The sequence below is a fragment of the Impatiens glandulifera genome, chromosome 3 (genome assembly GCF_907164915.1).
Source record: "Impatiens glandulifera chromosome 3, dImpGla2.1, whole genome shotgun sequence".
NCBI lineage: Eukaryota > Viridiplantae > Streptophyta > Magnoliopsida > Ericales > Balsaminaceae > Impatiens > Impatiens glandulifera.
In genome coordinates this window covers 19990164-20003122 of record NC_061864.1, presented here as the reverse complement: position 1 = coordinate 20003122, position 12959 = coordinate 19990164, and the positions used below count along the sequence as shown (strand labels likewise).

General features: G+C 33.6%; 6 non-coding genes across 6 annotated transcripts; all 6 read left to right on the top strand.

Annotated features, from left to right (window-relative positions):
* Positions 1-5089: 5089 nt before the first annotated feature.
* On the top strand, positions 5090-5231 carry LOC124933103. Its single transcript, XR_007098819.1, has one exon. It is a non-coding gene; the product is annotated as a U4 spliceosomal RNA (small nuclear RNA).
* Positions 5232-6128: 897 nt separating this feature from the next.
* On the top strand, positions 6129-6268 carry LOC124933122. The gene has a single exon (XR_007098837.1). It is a non-coding gene; the product is annotated as a U4 spliceosomal RNA (small nuclear RNA).
* A 1001-nt stretch (positions 6269-7269) lies between these two features.
* On the top strand, positions 7270-7411 carry LOC124933105. The gene has a single exon (XR_007098821.1). It is a non-coding gene; the product is annotated as a U4 spliceosomal RNA (small nuclear RNA).
* A 976-nt stretch (positions 7412-8387) lies between these two features.
* Positions 8388-8527, top strand: LOC124933116. The gene has a single exon (XR_007098832.1). It is a non-coding gene; the product is annotated as a U4 spliceosomal RNA (small nuclear RNA).
* A 974-nt stretch (positions 8528-9501) lies between these two features.
* On the top strand, positions 9502-9641 carry LOC124933115. The gene has a single exon (XR_007098831.1). It is a non-coding gene; the product is annotated as a U4 spliceosomal RNA (small nuclear RNA).
* Positions 9642-10501: 860 nt separating this feature from the next.
* Positions 10502-10641, top strand: LOC124933119. Its single transcript, XR_007098834.1, has one exon. It is a non-coding gene; the product is annotated as a U4 spliceosomal RNA (small nuclear RNA).
* The last annotated feature ends 2318 nt before the right edge of the window (positions 10642-12959 follow it).

Sequence of the window (12959 nt, the reverse complement as noted above, 5' to 3'; positions counted from 1 at the left end):
AAGCACAAATATTTTAACATGAAATGTAACTTAAGTTGAAGTTCTACCCAAAAAGTAATACAAGTTCAGAATACATAAGCACAAGTCAAGTTCTATCCAAAAATCAATAAACGATTACAATACAAACTAAGGTTCTGTAATTTGATGAAATAACCGGACCGCCATCTTTTGTCGAAAAAAGTCCATTTCATTGGAAGTCACCTTCTCTACACCTAAACCAGCAGTCAAGTATTCCATGTGCATAAGCATAAATACACCACAATCCCCACTTTCTGCTGTTCTAGGGACTTCCCCATTTTTGGCGACTGCATTTTTGACTGGGTGTGGCAACCTTTTATATGTCAGTTTCTGGAAATTGAAATTAGGATACCGTTTTAGCTCAGCATCACTGGCTCCCATTGCATATATTCGTGGAAACATCTCACACAAAGGTCTCATGTATGGATCGAGATTCCTATAAATACTCGAGTCGCAGTCATAAACGTCAATGTGATTATCTTGTACACGAACGACGCACAGTACCCAATGCTTGTTGCCAATGTTCAAAGGCACGTAAATATCGTCTACTAGTGGCCATTCTGGCATATGTCTATGAGGCGCTCCCCAGAAGTACTGAGAAAAGACGTCTGATATTGGAAAATTTTTAGGATCTTTTTTATAGTTCGGGTACTCTCGCCTCATCATATCTGCTAATAAGCAATCCCCTATTGATACTTTACAATGTTTATATGTCTTGGGATATTGCTCAATCCTTTTGCGCAACAAGTGGCACACTGCGTCGATTTCCTACAAAATGGGGGAAAAGGCAGCATATATCAAAAACCTTATTCATAAGTTAAAGAATTAATATGAAATGCAAGACTTACAGGATCTTTAAGCCATGTGGACTTTGTTAGAACTCTAACAAACAACTTCTTTCGTGCTTCGCAAGTAAACACAGTCTTTGTCTCATCATTGGTAGCTTCATCTTTCAACCAATTCTGTAATTGAACCAACAACTCATCATCAAATTTTTGAAGGGGATTGATAGTTAATGGATCATTCGTCTTTGGCTGTTTTGACAAAGAAGGGTTGGTGTAGTCTTCATCTTTCTTCTACTTCCTCACTCTTTTTTTGGGAACTACTCCTTTAGGTGGAGTGTTGTATAATTGGAAATCATCATCATCGTTCTCATCATTCCCATCCCTCGAATCCTTCCCATCCTTCCCATCGTTCTCATCCTTCCCATCCGTGGCATCCTTCTCAACCTTGACTTTCTTCTCAACCTTCCCAACCTTGAGTTTAACCTTCCCAACCTTGGCTTTCTTCTCAACCTTCTCAACCTTCTCAACCTTGACCTTCCCATCCTTCTTTTTCTCAATTATTTCTTGCATCATATCGGAGAGCAACATCTCCCCACCATCCACCTTCACATCAGTCTGAATCTCCCCAACATCCACCTTCACATCATTCTCAATCTCACCACCATCCACCTTCCCATCAGTCTCAATCTCCCCACCATCCACCTTCACATTATTCTCAGTCTCACCACCATCCACCTTCCCATCAGTCTCAATCTCCCCACCATCCACCTTCCCATCAGTCTCAATCTCCCCACCATCCAACTTCACATTATTCTCAGTCTCACCACTATCCTCCGCCTTCCTATCCTGCAAAAATAGAATAACAGTGTGGTCAATGTTTACTTCCCGAAACATTAGACTTCGCTAATCAAAACTTACCTCAGTTTTATCCTCCACCTTCACACTCTCCTCCTCCACCTTCCCATCCTTCATCTCCATCTCATTCGTCATCATCTCCTCCACCTTCCCATCCTGCAAAAAGAAAACAACAGTGTGGTCAGCGTTTACTTCCCGAAACAACATTTGACTTCACTAAGTAAAACTTACTTCAGTTATATCCTCCACCTTCTCACTCTCATCCTCCACCTTCCCATCCTTCATCTCCATGTCATTCGTCTTCATCTCCTCCACATTCCCTTCCTGCAAAAATAAAACAACAGTGTGGTCAGTTAAGAACAACAAAAGATAAGTACTTAACGAAGCGTTAAGTACTTAACGAAGCGTTAAGTACTTAACGAAGCGTTAAGTACTTAACGAAGCGTTAAGTACTTAACGAAGCGTTAAGTACTTAACGAAGCGATAAGTACTTAACGCTTCGTTAAGTATCTTTATCTTACCTCAGTCTTGCCCTTCTTTTCCAATTTGCTCTTCTTCTTCTTCTTCTTCCTCTCCTCCTCCATATTATCTAATTTGATTATTAACGTGGCCATCCTTTGGTTGGATTTGGCTAATAACTGTTCGCACATACTAACAACCAACTTTTTCATATAAGCCTTGTGATTTGTTTGAGTTTCTTCGTAAGCTGTTTTCATCTCTTTGAGCTCCTCCTTCACCTCTTTGATGAGCTCCTCCTTCAGCGCTTTTACCTCCTCTTTCAGCTCTTCACATTTACATCCAACAGAAGATGTTGGAGGTAATCCAGGACTAGTAGCGGATGGGGGGCTAGGAATGTTGGCAGGACTAGATTCATAAGCAAGCTTCCTCTTCAGGTTTACGGCTTCTTTGAGATTAAGCGCAGCCTTTCTCTTCCGGGTGTTTGGTTTGGAAGTAGGTTCTTCATGTTCATCCTCAGGTTCACTTCCCTCCTCTTCATCATCATAATCCTCCTTCACTAACTTCCCTTCTGTAAATCCCTCAAAAAATTCATCAGTTGACTCATCTATTTGTTCAAAGTCCTCACCACTGTATAACCTCTTCTCCATGGAGGACTCTTCCATCTCAGTCAGATCCGTTGTCTCCAGGGCAGTCTTTATCTCGATCAAGGTGTTCTTCCTGTTGGAATGATAGACTAACAACCTTGGGCGTAGAGGATCATTAAGCTCATTCTTTCTAGCAAATTTAGGAACAAAACCTTTGATGACCTCATATGTCCACACTTGAAATGCCAGTGCAAACCCATAAATGTTATAAGCAAAAGGAGCATAAGGATCAGTACTCTTTTCCTTCTTCTTCTTATAATATTTGTGATTGAGATGTCTCATGTTCTTGTTCAAACCCTTGAGGGTGGCTCTAAAGGTCACCTTCCCCCAAGGAAATCGGAGGAAACTTTCCTCGTCTTCGACCATGTGGAGGATTTTGGCAAATACCACCCTCCTTGGGTCAAATGAAAATAGGTACTGGCAAATCAAGCATACCATCCCCATCTTCCAGGCATCTTCCTTATCTCTACATTTCAAAAAAGCAGTCTCCAAGTCTTGCATTACTACACTCGTCTTCCCTTTAAAATATTTTACCAACAGAGGTGGACAACCTCGGCATTCTTCTTCGTTCACCTCAGGAAACCTTCCGAAGTTTAGGCCCGTCACCAAGGCGTACTCTTTCATACCAAACACAAGTTCTTGCCCATTGATATTGAAAGTAATCTCCTTGGAGGTTGAGGTTACCCTCCTAAGCAACATGTGATGTACAATAGTTCCTGAGAACTGCAACACTGGCGCAGAGACTATATATCTGAATTGGGTATTGTACACCTTCTCCACAAGATCCATTTCCTCAAACTTCATAACAATCTTCTTAAGGCAGAGGGCGCTTTTCCAAGAAATCCGTCCAGGGAAATCAGGAACGGTGGTTTCTGCCATCTACAAAAGGAACAACAACAAAAATGTAAGATCATATACATAGACCACATCAAACGTTAAGTACTTAACGCTTCGTTAAGTACTTAACGCTTCGTTAAGTACTTAACGAAGCGTTAAGTACTTAACGAAGCGTTAAGTAATTCGCGAATCCCTAAACCATAAACAATAACCAACAACCAGAAACAAACATGCAAATATAATGCAATAATCAATAACCAGAAACAAACATTAAACGCTAAACCTAACCAATATTAAACCAATAAACTGAAACAGCCAAAACCCCTAAAACTAAATATGCAAATATGAAAACCCATAACCAAAAAAAGACATGCAACAACCAAACTAAAACTAACCTGAGATTTATGGGGAATCAATGATAGAGAGGGAGGACACGAGGGGGACGGGCAGATCGGCCTTGTCAATGTCTTCTTCAGTGTGACGGTTGTAGAGAGAGAGGAATCGAGAGGATAGAAGAGGGAAAATGGAAGAAATGAATGTCCAAATGTTTTATTTTTTAAAATATATGGTATGGCGCGTGCATATACGCGCGCCTCTTCGTCTTCCTACGCGCGCGTGCAGAAGCGTTAGGTACTTAACGAAGCGTTAAGTACTTAACGAAGCGTTAAGTACTTAACGCTTCGCTAAGTACATAACGCTTCGTTAAGTACTTAACGCTTCGTTAAGTAACTAGCAGAAACGATATCATCTGCAAATATCATCACAGCCAAAAGAACAATCAATAAGATGAACAAACTAATAAACCAATATGAACAAATATGAACATATATGAACAAATATGACCCAATATGAACAAATATGATTCAATATGAACCAATCTAAACCAATATCACCAAAAAGAACATATTTAGGGTTAGGGTTTCATTAAGAAATACAAATGAGAACATAAATCTGTTATATAAACATAGATTCGGGGATTAGGTTGCTTATCTTGTCGATTTATGCTTGAGGGCTCGCCGTCGCCGGAGTTTACGCCGCCGGCGACAAACTCAGGAGGAAAGAAAGAATGAGAGAGAAAGAAAATGAGAGAAATGAAAAAATTTGAGTATATATATCAAGACTGTTTCACTTCGCGAAACGCGAACTCCCTTCGCGTTACGCGAAAAGGGTAAATTAGTCAAAAAAAAATAAGTGGTCATCAGATCAAAAATTATTAAAAATTACCACGGATGCAAATAGGCCTATTTGTAGGGTCATTTAGTCCAATTTCCCGATATATCATTTGAATGGGGTTAATTTAATTTGCGAATTTCAGATGAAGAAGAATCAGACTAGAGGAAGTAAGATCGTATATGTTTGATTTTGGTTTTATTTCCTCAATCCCGACCAAACAGAAAATCAAATCCTCTACTTTGTCCCATATCATTAAGTTGGAAGAGTGGAGAAAATGGAAACATATATAAAATGAGAGAGAATGGGAAGTAGAAAAGTATCTTTGCGCTTGGGGCAATGACGCAGCTAGTGAGGTTCTAACCGAGGCGCGTCAATTGCTGGTTGAAAACTATTTCCAAACCCCCTCCTCGGCTTGAGTTTTGCTTGAGCCGTTGAGAATTTATGAAAGGGCGTCTTCTTTTAAAGATAAAACCCTACAAATTCAAATTCTAAGCTTTTCTCTTTTACATATTTTGAGTATTCAAGTACATCTCACGTATCTTTCCTTAGTTTTTGTAGATTTGAATCTTTTAAGTAGTCAATTTGTCTCAAACTCTAGTTTGTGTTTAGTTATATTTTTAGTTGTATACAAGTTTTTTTTACGTATATTATCAATTCGATTAATAATATCTTATATTGAAGTATGGTAATGAACAACTTCATGTTTTTTTAATTATGTTATTATGGTTTGTTGGTTAAGTAATGGAGATTTGAAGTTATCTAAAAAAATATATTTACAAGTTATTGGACATGTTTACAAATATTTCGGAGTTGAATATGTGTTTGTACAAAATAAATAAAAAATACTAATTTAAATATCTTTGTTAAACTTCAACTCTAGTTTTAAGTGTTTCTAAATATTTTTTTCTCATAAGTTGTCTTTTTAATATTGAATAATTAAAAAGTATTTTTTTAGCCATGAATTATATACAATTTTAACTTAAAAGTAGAAAAATAAGAACAAACACTGTGAGATGAAATCAACATCATACATACGTACATGTACATGGCGATTCAATATTGTTAATTTCTTTGTAATCTTAATGAGAGGAATTCCTTAAATAATGACGACTTGAATATGTGAACCGGCCTCACCAACAATTATTAGAGGCAATGGATATATCATTCTAATGGGGTTAATTTAATTTGCGAATTTCAAATAAAGAAGAATCAGACACGAGGAAGTAAGATCGTATATGTTTGATTTTGGTTTTATTTCCTCAATCCTAACCCTTTACTTTGTCCCATATCGGAAAGTTAGAAGAGTGGAGAAAATAGAAACAGATATAAAACGAGAAAGAATGGGAAGTAGAAAAGTATCTTTGCGCTTGGGGCAATGATGCAGCAAGTGAGGTTCTAACCGAGGTGCGTCAATTGCTGGTTGAAAACTATTTCCAAACCCCCTCCTCGACTTGAGTTATGCTTGAGTCGTTGAGAATTTCTGAAAGGGCATCTTCTTTTAGAGGTAAAACCTTACAAATCCAAGTTATAAACTTTTCTGTTTTACCTATTTTGAGTCTGATTAAATAAGATGTTGATACTTCTTGTACTCAACAGAAGATTCAAGTACATCTCACGCATCTTTCCTTAGTTTTGTCGATTTGAATCTTTTAATTAGTCAATTTGTCTCCAACTCTAGTTTGTGTTTAGTTTTATTTTTAGTTGTATACAAGTTTTTTTTACGGATATTATTAATTCGACTTCGATTAATAATATCTTATAGTGAAGTAGGGTAATGAACAACTTCATGTTTTTTTTTAATTATGTTATTATGGTTTGTTGGTTAAGTAATGGAGATTTGAAGTTATCTAAAAAACATATTTACAAGTTATTGGACATGTTTACAAATATTTCGGAGTTGAATATGTGTTTGTACAAAAGAAATAAAAAATAAAAAATATTTATTTAAATATCTTTTTTAAACTTCCACTCTAGTTTCAAGTGTTTCTAAACTATTTTTTCTCATAAGTTGTCTTTTTAATATTAAATAATTAAAAATATTTTTTTAGCCATGAATTATATACAATTTCAACTTAAAAGTAGAAAAATGAGAACAGACACTATGAGATGAAATCAACATAATACATGCGTACATGGCGATTCAATATTGTTAATTTCTTTTGTAATCTTCATGAGAGCAATTCGTTAAAAAATGACGAGTTGACTATGTGGACCGGACATGGGTTAGTGAGGACGGAGGGTCGAATCCTAGCCTCAACAACAATTATTAGAGGCAATGGATATATCATTGGAATGGGGTTAATTTAATTTGCGAATTTCAGATAAAGAATAATCAGACTAGAGGAAGTAAGATCGTATATTTTTTATTTTGGTTTTATTTACTCAATCCCCCGACGAGACAAAAAATCAAATCATCTACTTTGTCCCATATCAGAAATTTAAAGAGTGGAGAAAATGGAAACAAATATAAAATGAGAAAGAATGGGAAGTAAAAATGTATCTTTGCGCTTGGGGCAATGACGCAGCTAGTGAGGTTCTAACCGAGGCGCGTCAATTGCTGATTGAAAACTATTTCCAAACCCCCTCCTCGGCTTGAGTTTTGCTTGAGCTGTTGAGAATTTTTGGAAGGGCATCTTTTTTATAAGTAAAACCCTACAAATTCAAGTTCTAATCTCTTTTCTTTTACATATTTTGGGTCCAATTAAATAAGATGTTGATACTTCTTGTACATAATAGAAGATTCAAGTACATCTCACGTATCTTTCCTTAGTTTTTGTAGATTTGAATCTTTTAAGTAGTCAATTTGTCTCAAACTCTAGTTTGTGTTTAGTTTTATTTTTAGTTGTATACAAGTTTTTTTACGGATATTATCAATTCGATTTCGATTAATAATATATTATAGTGAAGTATGGTAATGAACAACTTCATGTTTTTTTAATTATGTTAATATGGTTTGTTGGTTAAGTAATGGAGATTTGAAGTTATCTAAAAAAATATATTTACAAGTTATTGGTTACAAATATTTCGGAGTTTAATATGTGTTGGTAGAAAAGAAATAAAAAATAAAAAATATTTATTTAAATATCTTTTTTAAACTTCCACTCTAGTTTTAAGTGTTTCTAAATATATTTTTTTCATAAGTTGTCTTTTTAATATTGAATAGCCATGAATTATATATAATTTCAACTTAAAAGTAGAAAAATGAGAACAAACACTATGAGATGAAATCAACATAGTACATACATGGCGATTCAATATTGTTGATTTCTTTGTAATCTTCATGAGAGCAATTTGTTAAAAAATGACGAGTTGAATATGTGGACCGGACATGGGTTAGTGAGGACGGAGGGTCGAATCCTAGCCTCGACAACAATTATTAGAGGCAATGGATATATCATTCGAATGAGGTTAATTTAATTTGCGAATTTCAGATATAGAAGAATCAAGAATCAGACTAGATGAAGTAAGATCGTATATGTTTGATTTTGGTTTTATTTACTCAATCTCCCGACGAAACAGAAAATCAAATCTTCTACTTTGTCCCATATCGGAAAGTTAGAAGAGTGGAGAAAATGGAAACAGATATAAAACGAGAAAGAATGGGAAGTAGAAAAGTATCTTTGCGCTTGGGGCAATGACGCAGCTAGTGAGGTTCTAACCGAGGCGCGTCAATTGCTGGTTGAAAACTATTTCCAAACCCCCTCCTCTGCTTGAGTTTTGCTTGAGCCGTTGAGAATTTCTGAAAGGGCATCTTCTTTTAGAGGTAAAACCCTACAAATCCAAGTTATAAGCTTTTCCTTTTTACATATTTTGAGTCTGATTAAATAAGATGTTGATACTTTTTGTACTCAACAGATGATTCAAGTACATCTCACGCAGTCGATTTGAATCTTTTATGTAGTCAATTTGTCTCAAACACTAGTTTGTGTTTAGTTTTATTTTTAGTTGTATACAAGTTTTTTTTATGTATATTAACAATTCGATTTCGATTAATAATATTTTATAGTGAAGTATGGTAATGAACAATTTCATATTTTTTTTAATTATGTTATTATGGTTTGCTGAGATTTGAAGTTATCTAAAAAAAATATATTTACAAGTTATTGGTTACAAATATTTCGGAGTTGAATAGGTGTTTGTACAAAAGAAATAAAAAATAAAAAATATTTATTTAAATATCTTTTTTAAACTTCCACTCTAGTTTTAAGTGTTTCTAAATATATTTTTCTCATAAGTTGTCTTTTTTATATTGAATAATTAAAAAGTATTTTTTTTAGCCATGAATTATATACAATTTCAACTTAAAAGTAAAAAAATGAGAACAAACACTATGAGATGAAATCAACATAGTACATACATGGCTATTCAATATGGTTAATTTCTTTGTAATCTTCATGAGAGCAATTTGTTAAAAAATGACGAGTTAACTATGTGGACCGGACATGGGCTAGTGAGGACGGAGGGTCGAATCCTAGCCTCGACAACAATTATTAGAGGCAATGGATATATCATTCGAATGGGGTTAATTTAATTTGCGAATTTCAGATATAGAAGAATCAAGAATCAGACTAGATGAAGTAAGATCGTATATGTTTGATTTTGGTTTTATTTACTCAATCTCCCGACGAAACAGAAAATCAAATCTTCTACTTTGTCCCATATCGGAAAGTTAGAAGAGTGGAGAAAATGGAAACAGATATAAAACGAGAAAGAATGGGAAGTAGAAAAGTATCTTTGCGCTTGGGGCAATGACGCAGCTAGTGAGGTTCTAACCGAGGCGCGTCAATTGCTGGTTGAAAACTATTTCCAAACCCCCTCCTCAGCTTGAGTTTTGCTTGAGCCGTTGAGAATTTCTGAAAGGGCATCTTCTTTTAGAGGTAAAACCCTACAAATCCAAGTTATAAGCTTTTCCCTTTTACATATTTTGAGTTCGATTAAATAAGATGTTGATACTTCTTGTACTCAACAGATGATTCAAGTACATCTCACGTTACGTATATTATCAACTCGATTTCGATTAATAATATCTTATAGTTACAACTTCATGTTTTTTTTATTTATGTTATTATGGTTTGTTGGTTAAGTAATGGAGATTTGAAGTTATCTAAAAAAATATATTTACAAGTTATTGGACATGTTTACAAATATTTCGGAGTTGAATATGTGTTTGTACAAAGGAAATAAAAAATAAAAAATATTTATTTAAATATCTTTGTTAAACTTCCACTCTAGTTTTAAGTATTTCTAAATATTTTTTTCTCATAAGTTGTCTTTTTAATATTGAGTGTTTTTTTTAGCCATGAATTATATATAATTTCAACTTAAAAGTAGAAAAATGAGAACAAACACTGTGAGATGAAATCAACATAATTCATACTCGTACATGGCAATTCGATATTGTTTATTTCTTTGTAATCTTCATGAGAGCAATTCGTTAAAAAATGACGAGTTGACTATGTGGACCGGACATGGGTTAGTGAGGACGGAGGGTCGAATCCTTGCCTCAACAACAATTATTAGAGGCAATGGATATATCATTCGAATGACGTTAATTTAATTTGCGAATTTCAAATAAAGAAGAATCAGACACGAGGAAGTAAGATCGTATATGTTTGATTTTGGTTTTATTTCCTCAATCCTGACCCTTTACTTTGTCCCATATCGGAAAGTTAGAAGAGTGGAGAAAATGGAAACAGATATAAAACGAGAAAGAATGGGAAGTAAAATAGTATCTTTGTGCTTGGGGCAATGACGCAGCTAGTGAGGTTCTAACCGAGGCGCGTCAATTGCTGTTTGAAAACTATTTCCAAACCCCCTCCTCTGCTTGAGTTTTGCTTGAGCCGTTGAGAATTTCTGAAAGGGCATCTTCTTTGGAGATAAAATCCTACAAATCCAATTTATAAGCTTTTTCCTTTTACATATTTTGGGTCCGATTAAATAAAATGTTGATACTTCTTGTACTCAACAGAAGATTTAACTACATCTCACGCATCTTTCCTCAGTTTTATCGATTTGAATCTTTTAATTAGTCAATTTCTCTCAAACTTTAGTTTGTGTTTAGCTTTATTTTTAGTTGTATACAAGTTTTTTTACGGATATTCTTAATTCGATTTCGATTAATAATATCTAATAGTGAAGTATGGTAATGAACAACTTCATGTTTTTTTTTTTAATTATGTTATTATGGTTTGTTGGTTAAGTAACGGAGATGTTGGTTAAGTAACGGAGATTTGAAGTTATAAAAAAAATATATTTACAAGTTATTGGACATGTTTACAAATATTTCGGAGTTGAATATATGTTTGTACAAAATAAATAAAAAATATTTATTTAAATATCTTTGTTAAACTCAGTTCCACTCTAGTTTATGTGTTTCTAAATATTTTTTTCTCATAAGTTGTCTTTTTAATATTGAATAATTAAAAACTATTCTTTTTAGCCATGAATTATATACAATTTCAACTTAAAGTAGAAAAATGAGAACAAACACTATGAGTTGAAATCAACATAAAACATACTTATACGGCGATTCAATGTTGTTAATTTCATTGTAATTTTAATGAGAACAATTCGTTAAAAAATGATGAGTTTACTATGTGGACCGGACATGGGTTAGTAAGGACGGGGGGTCGAATCCTAGCCTCAACAACAATTATTAGAGGCAATGGATATATCATTCGAATTTTGCGAATTTCAGAAGAATCAGACTAGAGGAAGTAAGATCTTATATGTTTGATTTTGTTATTATTTCCTCAATCCGGGCGAAAAAGAAAATCAGTTCCTCTACTTTGTCCCACATCGGAAAGTTAGAAGAATAGAGAAAATGGAAACAGATATAAAACGAGAGAATGGGAAGTAGACAAGTATCTTTGCGCTTGGGGCAATGACAGTATAACCCGATTCAAACTTTTGGAAGTAGACAAGTATCTTTGCGTTTGGGGATATAACAGATACAACCCGATGCAAACTTTGTAATCTCTTAACAGAAAGTATGGTTAATTTTTCATTGCCTTCTCTTTACAATTTTCTTTTCTTGATTGATTTTGTCTAGCAAATTATAACAATCATGTTAAATTTGTTCAGTTTATTTAGCATTTTTTTGCAGTTCAGAGGCAAAGACAAATTAGTGGATTTGGACAGAAACAAAAGAGCGTTCTGCTATGTCTTTATCATCTCAAGAAATGAATTTTAAAAAAGGACAATCAAACTTTCAAGGAAAAGGTGCTGAACAAAAAGGAAATTGTGGAAATTATTATAAAAACAGTCTGCAATGTGTAATGACATATCATCTAAGAAAAAAGTGTTTAAAAATTATTTGATACCCTAATTGGTGAAAAGAAATCAAATATCTAAAGGAGAAGAAATCTATCAATTTTGTAGCAGCTCCATTTGATCTAGAAAAATCATCATCAAGAAATGACAAGAATGACAATCAATACATGTTGGTAGAATTTAATCACTCACGTCCCTCATGAAGCAGATACAAAAGAGAAATAATTATGAAGATTCTACTACAAACAAACATAGTGTAGGTAAATACTATATAAATATTTTGACACAGATAATTTTTTTAAAAATCAAATATCATTGCTATAAACAATGTTTTTCAAGAAAAACAAGTTTGGATCATAGAAGTGCGAACAACCATGTTTGTCATAATAAATAAATTATAATTGACTTAAAACTTTTAATTAATTAAATTATTTTGAACTTACCTAATCGGATGGGAAACTGACAAACAAAAAAAAAAAAAAAAAAGAACTTTGAAAAAGAATTTTTTTTTAATTTCGCATATAACTTAATATTGATTTTAAAACTATTTCAACAAAATAACTTGAATTTTATTTTGATTGTATGACTTGTAAATGCAGGACCTTAAATCAAATAAGAATTTATCTAAAGTATTAGTTAACAATAGTTTGTATCTTCTAGATTCATGTGTAGTCGATAACAATATTTCAAATAATAAAGAGCTTGATTGTAATTTTACAATTTGTATTGATTTCTAACATAATAAACTTGTTTATCTTAGACATAGTAATAAAAAAAATCTTTTTATTTCTTTAAATTCACAGTCTTGAGATGAATGTAAGAAATTAAAGATACACAAATTAACATTTCAAAACAGTGTCACGGCAAGAAAATATGGTTTTAATTTGATTCATTCTAATGTACGAGGTCCTTACAA